This window comes from Polypterus senegalus, chromosome 1 (assembly GCF_016835505.1).
Source record: "Polypterus senegalus isolate Bchr_013 chromosome 1, ASM1683550v1, whole genome shotgun sequence".
Lineage (NCBI taxonomy): Eukaryota > Metazoa > Chordata > Cladistia > Polypteriformes > Polypteridae > Polypterus > Polypterus senegalus.
The window spans coordinates 222,658,888-222,674,191 of record NC_053154.1 but is presented as its reverse complement, the minus strand read 5'-3'; positions in this window follow the sequence as shown (position 1 = coordinate 222,674,191).

The following is a 15,304-nucleotide window of genomic DNA, read 5'->3' as shown; positions in this document are numbered from 1 at the left end:
TGCTATTTTATTAATGGTGCACAGCAAAAACTTTAGAGTCCGGCCAAAGTGCGTTTTGGCTCCCAGCAACGGCACAAATGGTAATAAAGAACACAAACATCATATTTACTTACGGTCACTGGCTTGAAAAGCTCTTTCCATTTGGGATTAATTACTAGTCAAGTTATTTGAGGAGAATGATAAAATAAGGATGTGCTTGAGTATAGCAGAATGCTGCTTCTCCCTACAGTGCCCTCCAATAACTTGACACACCCGGACAAGTCACACTTTACCCCATGTTTTTCTAGCAATGTAACTCTCAGTATTTAAATTGGCTTCAAGGTACTGGTAGTTTCTCCAAAGAACTTTTAAAGTGGGTCTCCAACTCTGACTATTTAATGTGTTCTGCTTTGCTTCTCCAAAATCAGGAACTAACTGTGCAAATGGCTGATCTCAGCTCTGGAGCAGCTACATTTAGATGCCTTACAGACTAATGCCCTGGCGCCCAATAAACATCAGCATTGTGGAAGAGTCCATGGTTGGTAGCCAGGTGTTATTCATAACTCCATGTGGATTTCATTTAAAATTAGATTAAACTATGTTACGTTTTATTAGGGCAGTACATTGGTGTAATGGTTAACCCTACTGCCCTGCAAATCTACAATCCTATGTTTGAAATTCAATGCTAGTCTATGCGGAGTTGGCAGGTTCTCCCTATACATGTATGGGTGTTGTCAGTCTCTTTTTTATATTCTATTCATTTTCCAAAGATACTGTTCTGTGTAGGTGGAAAGTAGGCAGCATTAAATTACCCATTTGTGTATGTGCCATACAATAAACTGGGACTGGTGCCCTGTGCAGTTGTTTCCTGTCTTGTGACCAGTAATGCCAGGATAGGCTCCAGCCCCAAAGATCCTGAATTGTATTACGTGGGTTTGCCAATTTACATATGCATGCACTGTCTTATTAAGTGAATTTAGTCATAGTGCAAACGAGATGCATCATGTTTTAAAAATTCTCACACAAACTAAACAGCAGCAGCAATTTTTATGTGCTAAGATAGGACTGAAAACCATTCTAGAATTGAATAGAATATGAAAATGTTCCTTTTTATAATATGCCTTAATTTGTAAGCAGGTAGGTTTTATTTTTTAGATATTTCAGATTTTAGTATTCCTCTTGACTTTCAGAGTTGTGTAAATCATTTAATGGTGATCATCACATCAGCCTGGCCACCAATAGTGAGGTTACCTGCCTGTGATAGACTGGTTGCCCATCCTGGCTTGGTTCCTGCCTTGCATCTGATGCTGCCAAGATAGGCTCTGCCTACAACCCTTCACTGGGTCTTTGGGACAAATGAGCAGATGACTATGTTTCATCACAAGTACAGCTGTCTTCCTTTATGGAAGTCTTGTGTTTATTAACTTTGTGCAATGTGGATACACAACAAATGTCAGAATGCGATTGCCTTGTCTACAGACGTAAAAGCCTACTGCATAATATTTAATATACTTGATCATACTTAATCTTTTAACTTTTAAAGGTCAATAAGGATAATCTTAAATAAATTATACTGTAAAAAAATACCAGCATAAATTGTATACTTTGCTTTGTGGGATAAAATATTCCCATTCCTTCAATGGTTTTTGAACTTTGACTCCTGTGGCTTTGTCATATTTACTGATTTTGTAACTTTTTTTTTAAATGATACTTTAAATCAAGAGATCAGGAAAATGATTCTGTATGAATAAAAGAAGACGTGTGTTGTATCATCAATGAACAGAGCAGCATAAAAACACTATTGTAATGTTATAATACTTTTTTATGTGAATATTTTTTCAGTGTGATTGGAATACAACACAGAACACAGTGTATTATATTCAACAGTTGTTATTTTCTATTTTTTTAACAATATTAAATTTAGATTCTCTGTCATGTTTATGAACATAGCCTAATGAAATTATTGCTTGCATGTCTACAACATTTATATATATGTTTAATGTATATTATACAGTACAATAACTACATATATAAATGTAAGGGTCACCTTCACGGCTTCTGATTCCTCCCTGGGATGAGAGAGTGCAATGTCGCTAACTTCCTGTCCTTTTCCTTCCACAGTTCTGAGGGGCAAAATCAAGATGATGTCTTTTTTTTTGCCCATTTCGGTGACTCTGCCTTTTCCAGTAGAAGTCCTAAAAATTCCAGCCACTCACAGGAAGTGTCATTCATTCTTGAACCTGCATCCAATGAAAAAGGAGATGCATTGCTTTAGGCCCAATATAAAGGCATCTGTAAAATCATGGCCATTTAGTTATGTTTCCTTACAGATATTTTTTATATATTAAACAAGGTTTCCAAGGAGTTGCTGTTGAACATTTGTTCCTCTCTTCATTTGGTATCTAGGTATCTAGAGAGAACTTTGTTTTTTGGTGTTTTGTCTTGGTAGAGAAATATATTACTCTACTTTCCCCTTTTGTCTTATTAATATGTAGCTTTTGTCCAGAATGCCTCAAATCTCACAGGCTAACCACTGTTTATAAGGTATTATACCATATAACTTCTCCCCATCTTCCCTTCTACATTTATAACCTCAGGCAATTAGGTGTAGTAAAAGACAAGCAGGAGTTAAGCTACACATAAAATAATGTATTATTCATAATATTCATAAATAATAACAATATGTAAATTACATTTGAATATTGGCAACCATACAATCTGATAAATGGTGATGTGTGGTTTCAGGCGGCACACAGACTTGTTAGTTACTTAAAAATGTCTCTAGTTAAGGCATCATTTGCGGTCAGCTTTTTTCAGAAAAGGCCGCACACCTGTCTCAATATAGCTGCCGAGCTGTGCTCTTCATTGTGTTGTTCTTTTCAGTTCATGGTGTGAGATGGTCTTTCAGCAGTTTGGTAAGAGAGAGAGAGGGTGAGGGAGTGAGCAAATGTATAGGTTTTCAGTCCAACCCCTAGAGCCAGTAGGATGTCATGGTACTTAAAGGCTTCTAATACAAGCCAGTTCCAAACAGCCACACTTCAGACCAATGGGGGGATAGAAAATCTTCACACCTGCCCCCCAAACCATATGTTAATGTAAAGCTTGGTATTTAGGCAGCCTGGCTTTGTGTGGGGGTTAACAGAGAGACTTCAGAGGAATATTTAACAAACTTGTTTGAGGCACTTCCCCCCAACTCTGTCATAAAATTCAAAAAGATTCCATCCTAAAGGGGGTAAGGGGTTCTTAAACCATCAAACCATTGCTGTTATTATCTGTATTGTAACACTAATATTACATTGCTTTGTCTAAGTTACAAATAAAGACATAAAAAATATTTATCAAGTTGTATGCAAAATTTCACATCACAACAGTTGGATAGAAACAATTGTTCTGCTCCAGTTGCCAGATGGAATAACTGAGAAAAGAGATGGTGCAGGATATCTGATACTTTTTAACTCTCAAAGGCAGTAAGTGTTGCATATGTTCTGAAAAGAAAGTAGTTTATTCCAATATTATTCTGGACAACTTTTAAAGCCTTCCACAGTGCTTTCCATTCTCGAGCTAAGCTAGTGTCATACCTGGATATTACGAGGAATCCACTATACAGCTCTAGAAGTTAGTCAGACCAGAAGGAATCGTCAAGCTGTCCTGAGACATCTGAGGAAGTAGACGTGTTAGTGGCCTTTCTTGACAATGCATTGTGCTGACTGCAGTTCATCAGTGATTGCCATTTCAGGAAATATGAAGTTTAGATGGAAGTGTTGTCTGCCTTTTGCTTCCTGAAACCTATGTTCACCTCCTTGCTTTTGCAGGCATTAAGATTGACATCATTTTCCTGGCACAGCTGTTGTCAGCAGGTAAACCTCTACTTTCATCTGTTGCCTTTAACTTTTTTGGTTATTTTTGTCCTTTTGCATTTTGTGGGAGAACAATAGCTCAAATGTCATTGTGATTCTGTCTTGTATGTCGGCACTTTTTCTCTTCCACCATGCCCCTCTCCCCTCCTACCAGCATCTTCACTTGACTGGCAATGACACTGGAGACACCCACACATGAGCAATGCTTCTTTCATCAAACATGGTAGTTAGTGGAGCCCTGACGTTTTCCTTAGATCTCAATCTTCAATCCCCTTGGCAACCCAACTTATGCTGCTGCTTTTTCTCTTTTTGATTTAATGAGTAATGCATTGCTCATTTTATTTCCTGCCCTCTCATTTGCCAGCTTTGTTTGCTCTTCAACTTCTTTGTGTACTGTACCAACTTTTCCAAGACATGAACACAACTTTTTATAAGAGGTTAATAAACCTCTAGCTTCCAAATCTTCCTTTAAAGTAACACTGCTAGTGACTTCCTTTCCTCTATGATTGGTATTGCTCTTTGCTGTTCAGTGTTACCTATTTCACTGCTTTTCTAGTTCCCCCTTTCTTTTTCATTGTCAATTTCAGTCAATTTCAGTCACTTTAGTAATTTAAAGCCTTAGCTACTGATTGAAATTCCTATCTTTCTCAAAGCAACTACATTAAACAAAACTGAAAATTCACCATGAATGCCACTCTTATGGAGGCATTCATTATAGATAGATAGATAGATAGATAGATAGATAGATAGATAGATAGATAGATAGATAGATAGATAGATAGATAGATAGATAGATAGATAGATGTTTTGGTCATTTAAGTTTCTATTTTTCTTAACCTTAATTATCAGATTTTTTTCTTTTTGCTTTGTTTTGCTTTTAATGCTGCTTATCCTGCCTGTCTTTTGAAGATTAATCCTGAGTTTGGTGAAGAATTTCAGTACATAGTGGAAAATTCCTTATGTGCATACCATGGGGATTATTAATGTGATATCAAGAACTGGCCCTATTAGTCTTATTGGTGAGGTTATTGTTTAGCTGAGGTTATTATTTCTAATTCATGCTTATTTATTTAGCTGTTTTGGTGGATTATTTTTATGTTTTAAATGTTTTTTTTTATAATTACTTCTTGGCTATTTGTTTTAAAGAGTTTTCTGTTTTTCAATTTTTTGCTTTTTTAAAATGTTACTATGTCAATATAATTGGTTGCTTAACCTGTCTTTTGCACTTTGAGCCCTAGGTGACAGGGCCTCCTGACACTGAAATGGATTAGGCTGCCTTGGTGGGCTTATTTAAAGACCAGAGATGCCTCAGTTGGGTTCCTAGGCAATAGCTTATGTTTGTGTTGTTGATCTCCCCTTTATGGATCTCCCTTTTAAAATATTGTGGGTTCACATTTGGTTTATTGGTTTTGGAATACTTGTTCTTGTTTCTGGTTTTCAATTTTTGAATCGGGGAGATGGTTTGGTTCAATTTTTGTTTGCCTATTGGTTTTAGGCAACATTAGTTGTTTGCTCTATTTATGGACATTTTGTATTTGTTGTTCATATTTTTGAGAACATTGACCCTTTCTTATTTAATGAATTTTAAACCCATTAATATAAAGATTATAATTTTATTTCTTTAAGGCAGAAGCCTATCTGAAGTATTCAAATCTTCCAGTAGACTTCAGGAAGTCAGTCATATGACTAGAAAATATCTATTCATTTTAACATTTGGTGTGGCTTTACAGATCAATAACAGGAAAGACATTTTGAAGGCACACAGACAGATATAAGGAAGAAAGAAAGCAAACCAAATTTCCTACTAGAGAAAGACATTGGAAAAAAAATAAAAGAGCAGAGAAAAAGGTAAAAAACTGAAATGGAGACAGCAGTTATTATGAGTTAAAGTTACAGTTGTGGTCACCACATCTCCATACTACACTGTTAAGGTGCCTCACTGATAAACACACCTATACTGCATGAGCATGTGTCTGATTAAACAAATCTGGCATTTATCAAACACATCATGGAGTGATTTGGAGTGATTTCTTCCATTTTGCATGAGTTGCTAAGCTACAATACAAGCTTGTACCCAGCAATGTTGCCCAGGTTCCTGTTTTCAATACTGAGCCACAGCAAAATGTCAGAATTTGGCAGAAATTGACAATCCAGAGCAGACATATCCCACCATGTGTCTTATTCAGCTAATCTCTGGCTTCCAACCCATACTTTAATTGTTAATTTTTATCCTTACACAATTTCCCTACATTTTCCAAAGAGAACAGACATCTGTTTAAGGACACTGTCAAAGTATTGTGAGAGCTAGTGAGGTGGTAAAAATTTGGAAAAGTATCCAAAATCCACAGTAAAATAAAGGTGCTATTTTTTACACTGTCTCTGAATTTTCCAGCACATTTAGTTCAGGACTGTACAAAGCTTTTGAATATTTTTTGAGAAGAAAATAAAGTTTAAACGATGACATGAGAAAATAAATGCCACTTGTTACTAGAAATTAAGTTCTAACAGAAGCTCACAACAGAATTGAAATTGAAAATAATAGGAAATATTTTTCATAGAGGTATTTGAAAATACATGTATGTATAAAAATACCCAGCAAAGAAGCAACAACTTGGAAACCATTATTTCATATTATTATCAGGTCAATTTATAAAGTTAAGTGAATTTTGGGTTGCTCTTGTTTAATCTTTTACTCTCCTGGTTGAAGGTTTTGATAAACATTCCATGTCTCTAAATTTCATATTTTAGTTACTGACATCAAACGAGAAGATTGAAGAATATGGTGAAATTTTAGAACATCTGCTATTAAATCTGATTAGAGAAGTTTCACTCCCAAAATTTAACAAGAATAAATTTCTTTCTTATAATGGATTGAATTTACTTTAATAGCTAGCTGTAGGGGTAACTTGTTAATAGAGACTTTTATGAAAGGTAATTTGCACATCTCTCTATTAGAAAAAAAAATCTTGGAAGGCTTGGAAAGAGACAAGATGTGATTTTCTCCGTTTTCACCATTTAAGAGGGGGTTTCAGAGGAGCGACCACATCTCCTTAGCGTGTGCTCAGTCACCCACCTCACAACGTGAGCAGCAGAGACGCGAAGTGGCTGGCGCATAGTGTGCCTCAGGGGGGTGGGCAAATGAAGCGGGGGGGGTGCAAAGCACCCTAGTAGTCTTTGCTAAAAGCTGAGAAATAAGGATCAGGCTGACATGTGTAGTATCCTGACACACTATACTTGATTCAGCCATTGCATATTCAGTGAGAGCAGGTTACTCTTCTCAAATGCACGAACTAAGATGTCCACTGCTCCTGTGAATTTACCAATACTCTGACAGGCTAAGGGAGCTAAACCTCTTAGATTCTGAGCAGGTGAGGCTGGGTGGAGGCCCAATCCACCTTTTCAAAATTCTCAAATGAATGAACTAAGTTGATTCAGCAGAATACAGGGATATTCATAATGAAAGAACAGATTTAAAAAATGTATTTCCAACAAACTGTATAAGACAGAAACACATTTTGTACAGCACTGGATAGAGGAAAGTTTAAAAAGTTTGGTTCTATGGTCCTTGAGGTTGCATGCACTCATTTGTAGCATGACAAACATCAAAATAGTAGACCATTTCTTGCCACACACCAGTCAACTGGTCCCTAGTTACTGAATTCACAGTTTCCTCATTTCAATGTTGCAAATCTTGAAGATTAAATGGCATTGGTGGATCCTTCCAATCCATCGTCCTGGAATGGTGTCATTCAGGTAACACCGGACCGTCATGCAAGATGGTGCCCCGCCTCATTTCCACTTGGAGGTCCAGCGTTACCTTAATGACACCATTCCAGGATGATGGATTGAAACAGGTGGACAAAAAGATCTTGCTCATTGTCTATGGCCTCCCAGGTCTCCAGACCTTACCTCCTGCGATTTGTATCTATGGGGTTATATTAAAGAAAGAGTGTTTGTTCCACCTATGCCTGCTAATCTTCATTGAATTGAGGAAGCTGTGGATTCAGTAACTAGGGACCAGTTGACTGGTGCGTGGCAGGAAATGGTCTACTGTTTTGATGTTTGTCGTGCTACAAATGAGTGCATGCAACCTCAAGGACCATAGAACCAAACTTTTCAAACTTTCCTCAATCCAGTGCTGTACAAAATGTATTTCTGTCTTATACAGTTTGTTGGAAATACATTTTTGAAATCTGCTCTTTCATTTTGAATAGCCCTGTACTTTCGAATGAAATAGTGAATTACATGTAGTAGTTCAGGACACCCATGGAACTTAATAGAAAGTGAATTTAAGTCTGCAGCTAGAAAACACTTCCTTACACAAAGAGTTGTGGGAATCTGGCACAAACTGTCAATTCATGTGACTGGAAAGGACACCTACACAAGTTTTAAAAAATGATGAATGGCATATTGGGACAACTTAGCTATTAACTCAGCAAAAAAAATGTAAATCTGAAAGATCTCCTTTGTTTGTGAAAATGCTTTTATGTTTTTGCTGATGGTGGCAAAATGGTGCCTGAGTTTACCACTACTACCTGATTATCTGACGTCCGGTGTTCAAATCCCACCCAGCCCTTTGTTATGGCAAGTTTTCACATTCTGCCTGGTTTCTCTGCATACACCAGTTTATATCTTGTATCCAAAAACATGCATGTTAGGTTAATTGGTTATTCTCAAATGTCCCAGTGGGTGTGTGCATACGTTAGCCTTTGGAGGACTGATATCATGTCCAAGGTTGTGATGTTGCCAGGGTATTATCTGGTTATCTGAGAAGCTAAATTTAATTTGGTAATAGAATATGTGGAACAGCCTGTATATCATTTACTTATCTGGCGGTGTACTTATAATGCATTTCTTGTGCAGCTTCCAACAGAACCCCCTCTAGTGATATTTATAGTCAGGAATTTGAAAGAAATGTGGAATTACAAGCACATTTTGTTTTGCTCAAGGTGTGGCCCCTACACTGTCATGTAAACTCTGTCCCAGAATGGAGAAAGTTTTAAAATATTCTGCAATACTCTGCAAACTCTTCTACTTTAAATGTTAGATGTGAGTTGTATTGATTACACATTCATAGATTCCCACGAGTTATGTTATGGGAAATGTGCTCTTAAGGTTGCAAGGGTTTTAGTTGATGCACAGTTAAAAAACAACTCTTGGTAGCAGCTACTTCTTGTTGTTTTCCAGATTCCTGGAAACTGATAAAAAGTTGTTTATCTTTATAGGTGTAAGTTTATAGAGTCATTTAGTATAGTGACATTCTTACTTTTATGTGCGACAGTGTTACCTGTTGTAAAAAGAGAAAATGAAGTGCAGGCCACAAAATACACCAAAAGGCCAGGTCAGGACCTTCACTGACCTCCTTAGAGATAGGCCTCACCCCAGGCAGCCTGAGCACTAACTCAATAGGCAGGCTTTGGCCTGCAAAGTCCCATAATGGGGTTCAGACTTTTAAATTAAAAAAAAACTTTAAATGTTCAAGATGCACAAAATTGCCCTCCGTACAAATATAAGAACAAATAAGGATAAACTATAACGCATTTGATTTAAAAGACAAGACTAATGAAGAGTCTTTATAAATTAAAGATTTATTTCGGGTAAGCAGCAAGAGAACAAGAAAAGGACATAAGGCAAACTAAGGCAAGAGGATATTCCTAAGAAGTAAATTAGTTCAAATCCACTATCCAATAGTAAAAATCCTTAAATAAAAGTAAAAATCCAGAAAAATAGAAAAATCAACACAATATTCACAACATGATCTTTACTGCACAAACTCCAGTGAACCGCTGTTGAGACCAACTCTTCACCAGAATATCAATGTGGAAGGTGGGCCGAGCAGCAGCGATCTCAGGGTAAATCTGCCTTTTCGGGTTCCACAGAAGACAAGAATCATAAGAAAACAACTTAAAAACAAAATGCATTAAATAATTTTTAAACAATATAATATTAATAAAGGCGGCACAGTGGCGCAGTGGTAGCGCTGCTGCCTCGCAGTAAGGAGACCTGGGTTTGCCTCCCAGGTCCTCCCTGCGTGGAGTTTGCATGTTCTCCCCGTGTCTGCGTGGGTTTCCTCCGGGCGCTCCAGTTTCCTCACACAGTCCAAAGACATGCAGGTTAGGTGGTTTGGCGATTCTAAATTGGCCCTTGTGTGTGTCCTGCGGTGGGTTGGCACCCTGCCCAGGATTGGTTCCTGCCTTGTGCCCTGTGTTGGCTGGGATTGGGTCCAGCAGACCCCTGTGACCCTGTGTTCAGATTCAGCGGGTTGGAAAATGGATGGATAGATGGATATTAATAAAAATACATAAAAACATATAAAAAATAACAAACAATAAAAATAGCAACTAAATGAAAGTATACATTTACTGGCTGAAACATTACATCACCATTCTCTGGGACCATGATTAGTGAGATGAAATACTATGAAACACCAGTTTTCTGTACCTGAAAAATCTTTTGTCAGATTACTTTAACCCTGCCTAGATCCTTCATAAAGAACTTTCTTTGTGGTGCTGTCCAAGCCTGAACATCTGGATGCACTCACTGAAACATATTACGAATCTGCACATTTTACTTCATGTCAGGCTACACTCTCCAACATTTAAAAGCTGGAACTTCATCTAAAGCTTCCTATCTAGGGTATGAACCCTCAGCAGCACAGATTTAGGAATTTCTGGTCTCCATTGCAACTTACTTGGAATGACATACTCAATAAGATAAAAGGCCAGCTTTGTAAAACAAAGGTTAGTATGCTTGGTGACACATGCCTGAAAAATCTCATAGAACATATATAGAGAGCTTATTACACTATTAAGCTTATTGTAGCTTGTTAAAACTATCACAATAAGAAGTGTATCAAATATTCTGCTTTAAAGGTAAAATTTTAAGCAGTTTTCTGACCAGGATTAACACATAGTGAGGTTTGCACAGATCATTATCTTTGGTAGAAAGACACTTTATGACACATCACTAGCTTCCTTAACTAACATTCACATCATACTAATTGGATTCATTTTCAAAATTTAATGTCCAAAATATTTTGTTCACTCCATTTAGTGATAGATGATCCTTAACTCAACACATTTAAATTCTGACCAAGAGAGGTCTTGGAGCATGTCACTTGAATTGACAGTTCCAGCTGAGAGAAGCAGATGATCTAGTAAAATCCTTTTGAGATTTTTCTCCCATTAATTGATGAGCTAGAAACTGCATTTTGTTTAAATCCAGTGTATGCAATGGGATCTGTATTGTAGAAAAGCTTTATTGACAGCTTAGATCAGTTATGTTATGAGCCCAAACTGTTTGTACCATATTATCAAAAATTGATTTTATCCCTTGAAGATTCAGTTTCTTCATACCTCTTTATTAAAATAGCTGTTATTTATATGTTCTTCTGAATTGTTATGTTTTTTGAAAAAAAGAAAAGGCAGAAAGAATGATTGTCAAAAATTTAGAAAGCAGGAACAGATAGCTTTACTATAAAAAAAATAACAGCTTTTATCCTGAATGGTACAGAGGTACAGGGCTTACTGCAACTCTTTCAAAACTCTGGAAACCTGAGTTCAGATTCTGGACAAATTCCACTCTTGTGAAGTTCACATGTTTTCCTCATATCCAACTGGAGGGTTCCTTCAAGTACTCTGGTTTCCTCCAATATTTTGAAGACATATACCGTATTTTAATATGACTCACAAAGTATGTGAGTGTGTCCTGCAAGATCCCTGCAAGGAGTCCCAATAGAAAGCAGTTCTGAAGCCCCTGAATTGTTTTCTGGCTAGAACATAAAAGATACCCCCATGGTCATTTCATAGGAAAACCTGCAGTTAAGGATAAGATGGATAAATGGACTAACAAGTAGCCAGAATGAGAAAGCTATGGAACATATGGAAGAGGAAAGTGGTGGTTAGGTTAAGGTGGGTAAATGAATTATGTGTCCCAAGTGATAGACAGGGCTGCAGGGTCCAGGCCATTAAGCCCTGTAGATTAGCCAGGGTTTCATTTTTAATTTTGTTGCATTGGTATTCCCATGTTCACCCTTTACTTGCGTTTCTTATTTTTCTGAGCAGAGCATACTCTTATACATTCTTTGCCTCCTTGTTGTTAATTTGGTTTTAGGGACGGCTCAAGAGTGCTCTCTAGTGTTTATATGTAGGACTAACTGAATAATTAAGAAATCAATATATAAGGTGCAAGAGGAAATGTGCAATGAATAATTGGAAAGAAAGTAACAAGATGTTTTAATTTGAGATTTAGTGGAACTGTTGATAAGAGGAAAGCAAAAAGTAACAGATTATGAGTTAGTTTTTATATCAACTGTGATGTATACTAAAAGCTATTCTAGCTCTATTCTGTAATAAGTGTTTACCTCAGACTGCTCAGTAGTATAAAATGAAAATCACAAGAACTGATCCATATTCCTCTCAACATGTGTGTTTACTGATAAAGCCAATTTACACAACTTGTCTGTTTTGTAGCCGCAATCCGTTGTGCCTGATCTTAGAGTTAACAGACACACAGTCAGGGAGAGCTCTTCCATTTAGACAAAGTAGATGGTCACCTAGTGTGGCAAAATGTGGGTGGCTACTTTTAAAAGACTCTGACTTATTAACACTTGGACTTGTTGACACTTTTTCTATAGTGTCGTTTCTTGTGACTGAAGACAGAGAGATATAATTAAAGTTAGTAAAAAATCTTTTATTAATACACACCAGGCAAGGGTAAGATGACAGAGAAGCACAGTCCTAGGACACCTGCCCTTCGTCTGCCTCGAGGGGTCGGTGTCCCAAATTTTTTATAGGGCCTTTGTCTTATGACTTTAGTTGCACAAGAATTTCAAAACATTACATCTTACAACATTTTGCTTGGATCAGCATTTACCACATCCTTTAAGTTCATCAGTTGGTCACTTGTGGTTTTTTGTTCGTTAGGAGAAACAAGAAGTTGCACTTGTCATGTGCACTATGGACAAGACAGGGTCTGCATGGCTTTTGTCACGTACACCAGATTGATCAAACTGTTTATTATTTTTCCACAGACTCAATGCAACTGTCTGATTCCTGTTATTCAGATTATATTGTTTTAGATTATTTTCAAATTCTAGCAATGTTTGGTCTTAATGTCTGATGACCTACACAAGCCTATTAGGAGTGGTCTTCCAAATTTCAGGATGCATTGCACCGAGCATCTCGGAGGTTCTCATTACATGGAACATTCTCGCTTGTTTGTTTTCTTCAGGAGCAGGTTCGTAGTTTTAATTTGGTCTTCATTGGTACCTACTTGTCATAAACAGGATTAATTTTAGGCAAAGAGCACAATTAATAATCCAACAATAACATAAACAAAAACAACAATAATAGTAATAATAATAATACTAATCCTCAAACTGGCATAGCATAGGACACACAGTTAGGGCAAAATAAAATTAAAACAGCAATGCCATGACATTCTTAGCATGCTAAAAATGTTCTCCATATCCCATCTCTCACTGGTAAAACGCTGAGGTTGTGCATTGATTGGATAACTATATTGCACTATTTGCATGTGTGATCAAGGATACAGTAAACAGGAATCATGGGTAACTGTTTAAAGATAATCATTATACTTACAGTTTCATTAAATTCTATGATTATATTGTCAATTATTATAGTAACCTAAAATTAACATGTATACATTCTTACTTTGTAAGATTACAAGTACGTTGACATCATTATTGTAAGCTACATCTTACGCAGGCATGGATTAAATACACATCTACATAATATAACTACATCTTAAGTGGTAATTTGATTATGAAATGCAAATGTAATGTTATTTTTTTATTGAGAGAAACATGAAAATAAATAAATATGGCCTTCTAATAATGCCCACTCCTAACGTGTTTGCTAAAATGGCATCCCTCACTGGTGTATTTTTGTAAAGAGATGTTGCTATAACCAGAAGTGGAAAAAGTTTGGAAAAATCTACTGAAATAAGAAATATAACTACATAGGCAACACTTTGCTCAAGTAAAAATAAACATATCTGAATTGAAAACTACTAATTTAAAAGTAACAAAATATGCTTGCAGGAAAAATTACTCAATAAAAATACAGCTTAAAAAATTAATAAATTAGTATAAATTAGTAAATATCCTCAAATATCCATGCAGTACATTGGAAAGTATAAACAGAATAAACATAGCAATAAGATTGGAAGATTGAGAATTCAATAAGGCTGCTACATTCTTTATTTAGAGTTTGTTTAAAAAATTTTTTCATGTACTGTAGATAAACTTGGCAGAAAATCTCACATGCAAAACCGCAACTGTCAGTTTTTCTGTTAAATGTGAAATTATTGACTGATTAAAAGATTAAATTTCAAACATAGAACAAATATGACAGTAGGATCCAGTGTTGTCTCTTTGTTTGTGGCTTTCTCCTGGTTTTCAACATAGGAAAATATTTTCAATTTTAAACCAAAATCTAAATAAACAACACAACAGCCGCTGTGACTTGAAAATGTCTCATTGTCTGCTTCTAGGAAAATTGAATCTTTCATCAACCGCAAAGTGCCTCATACTCTCCCTCCCTGGAATGAGGTTTAAATGTATGAAAACAATATTTTTATTACTACATGTGAGCTATACTAATTACAATTTAAAATCAATAGGGGTGCTATATTATTTAGATTGTTATTCTAAATAATAACTCATCACTGCCTGTTACTCTACTAGTGCACATCACTGAAGTAACCTTTATATTCCAAATACTCAATACTCAAGACATTATGGCTACAAATACCTGATGCACAAGAAATCAGAATGGTCTCTAAATATCAGTTGACAATGCAATCTGTAGTTACAATTATAAAGTATAATTTGAGACAGTAAAATCTCCAGTAAAAAAAAAAAACAGTTTTCCAAAAAAAATGCAGATAAAAGGCTTTTGAATCCAATTGATATTATCCAAGTACAATCAGCACAGAACCAGCATAAAGAAGCAAATTTTTAAAACTCAAACCGCATTTAAAATGTTATCTCTAAACAGCAAAGCAGAACACCTATTATTCAACTACTATATAATACAGTGGGATGCAAAAGTTTGTTCAACCTTGTTAATAGTCATTATTTTCCTGTATAAATCGTTGGTTGTTATGATAAAAAATGTCAGTTAAATATATCATATAGGAGACACACACAGTGATATTTGAGAAGTGAAATGAAGTTTATTGGATTTACAGAAAGTGTGCAATAATTGTTCAAACAAAATCAGGCAGGTGCATAAATTTGGGCACCACAAAAAAGAAATGAAATCAGTATTTAGTAGATCCGCCTGTTGCAGAAATTACAGCCTCTAAACGCTTCCTGTAGGTTCTAATGAGAGTCTGGATTGTGGTTGAAGGTATTTTGGACCATTCCTCTTTACAAAACATCTCTAGTTCATTCAGGTTTGATGGCTTCCGAGCATGGACAGCTCTCTTTAACTCACACCACA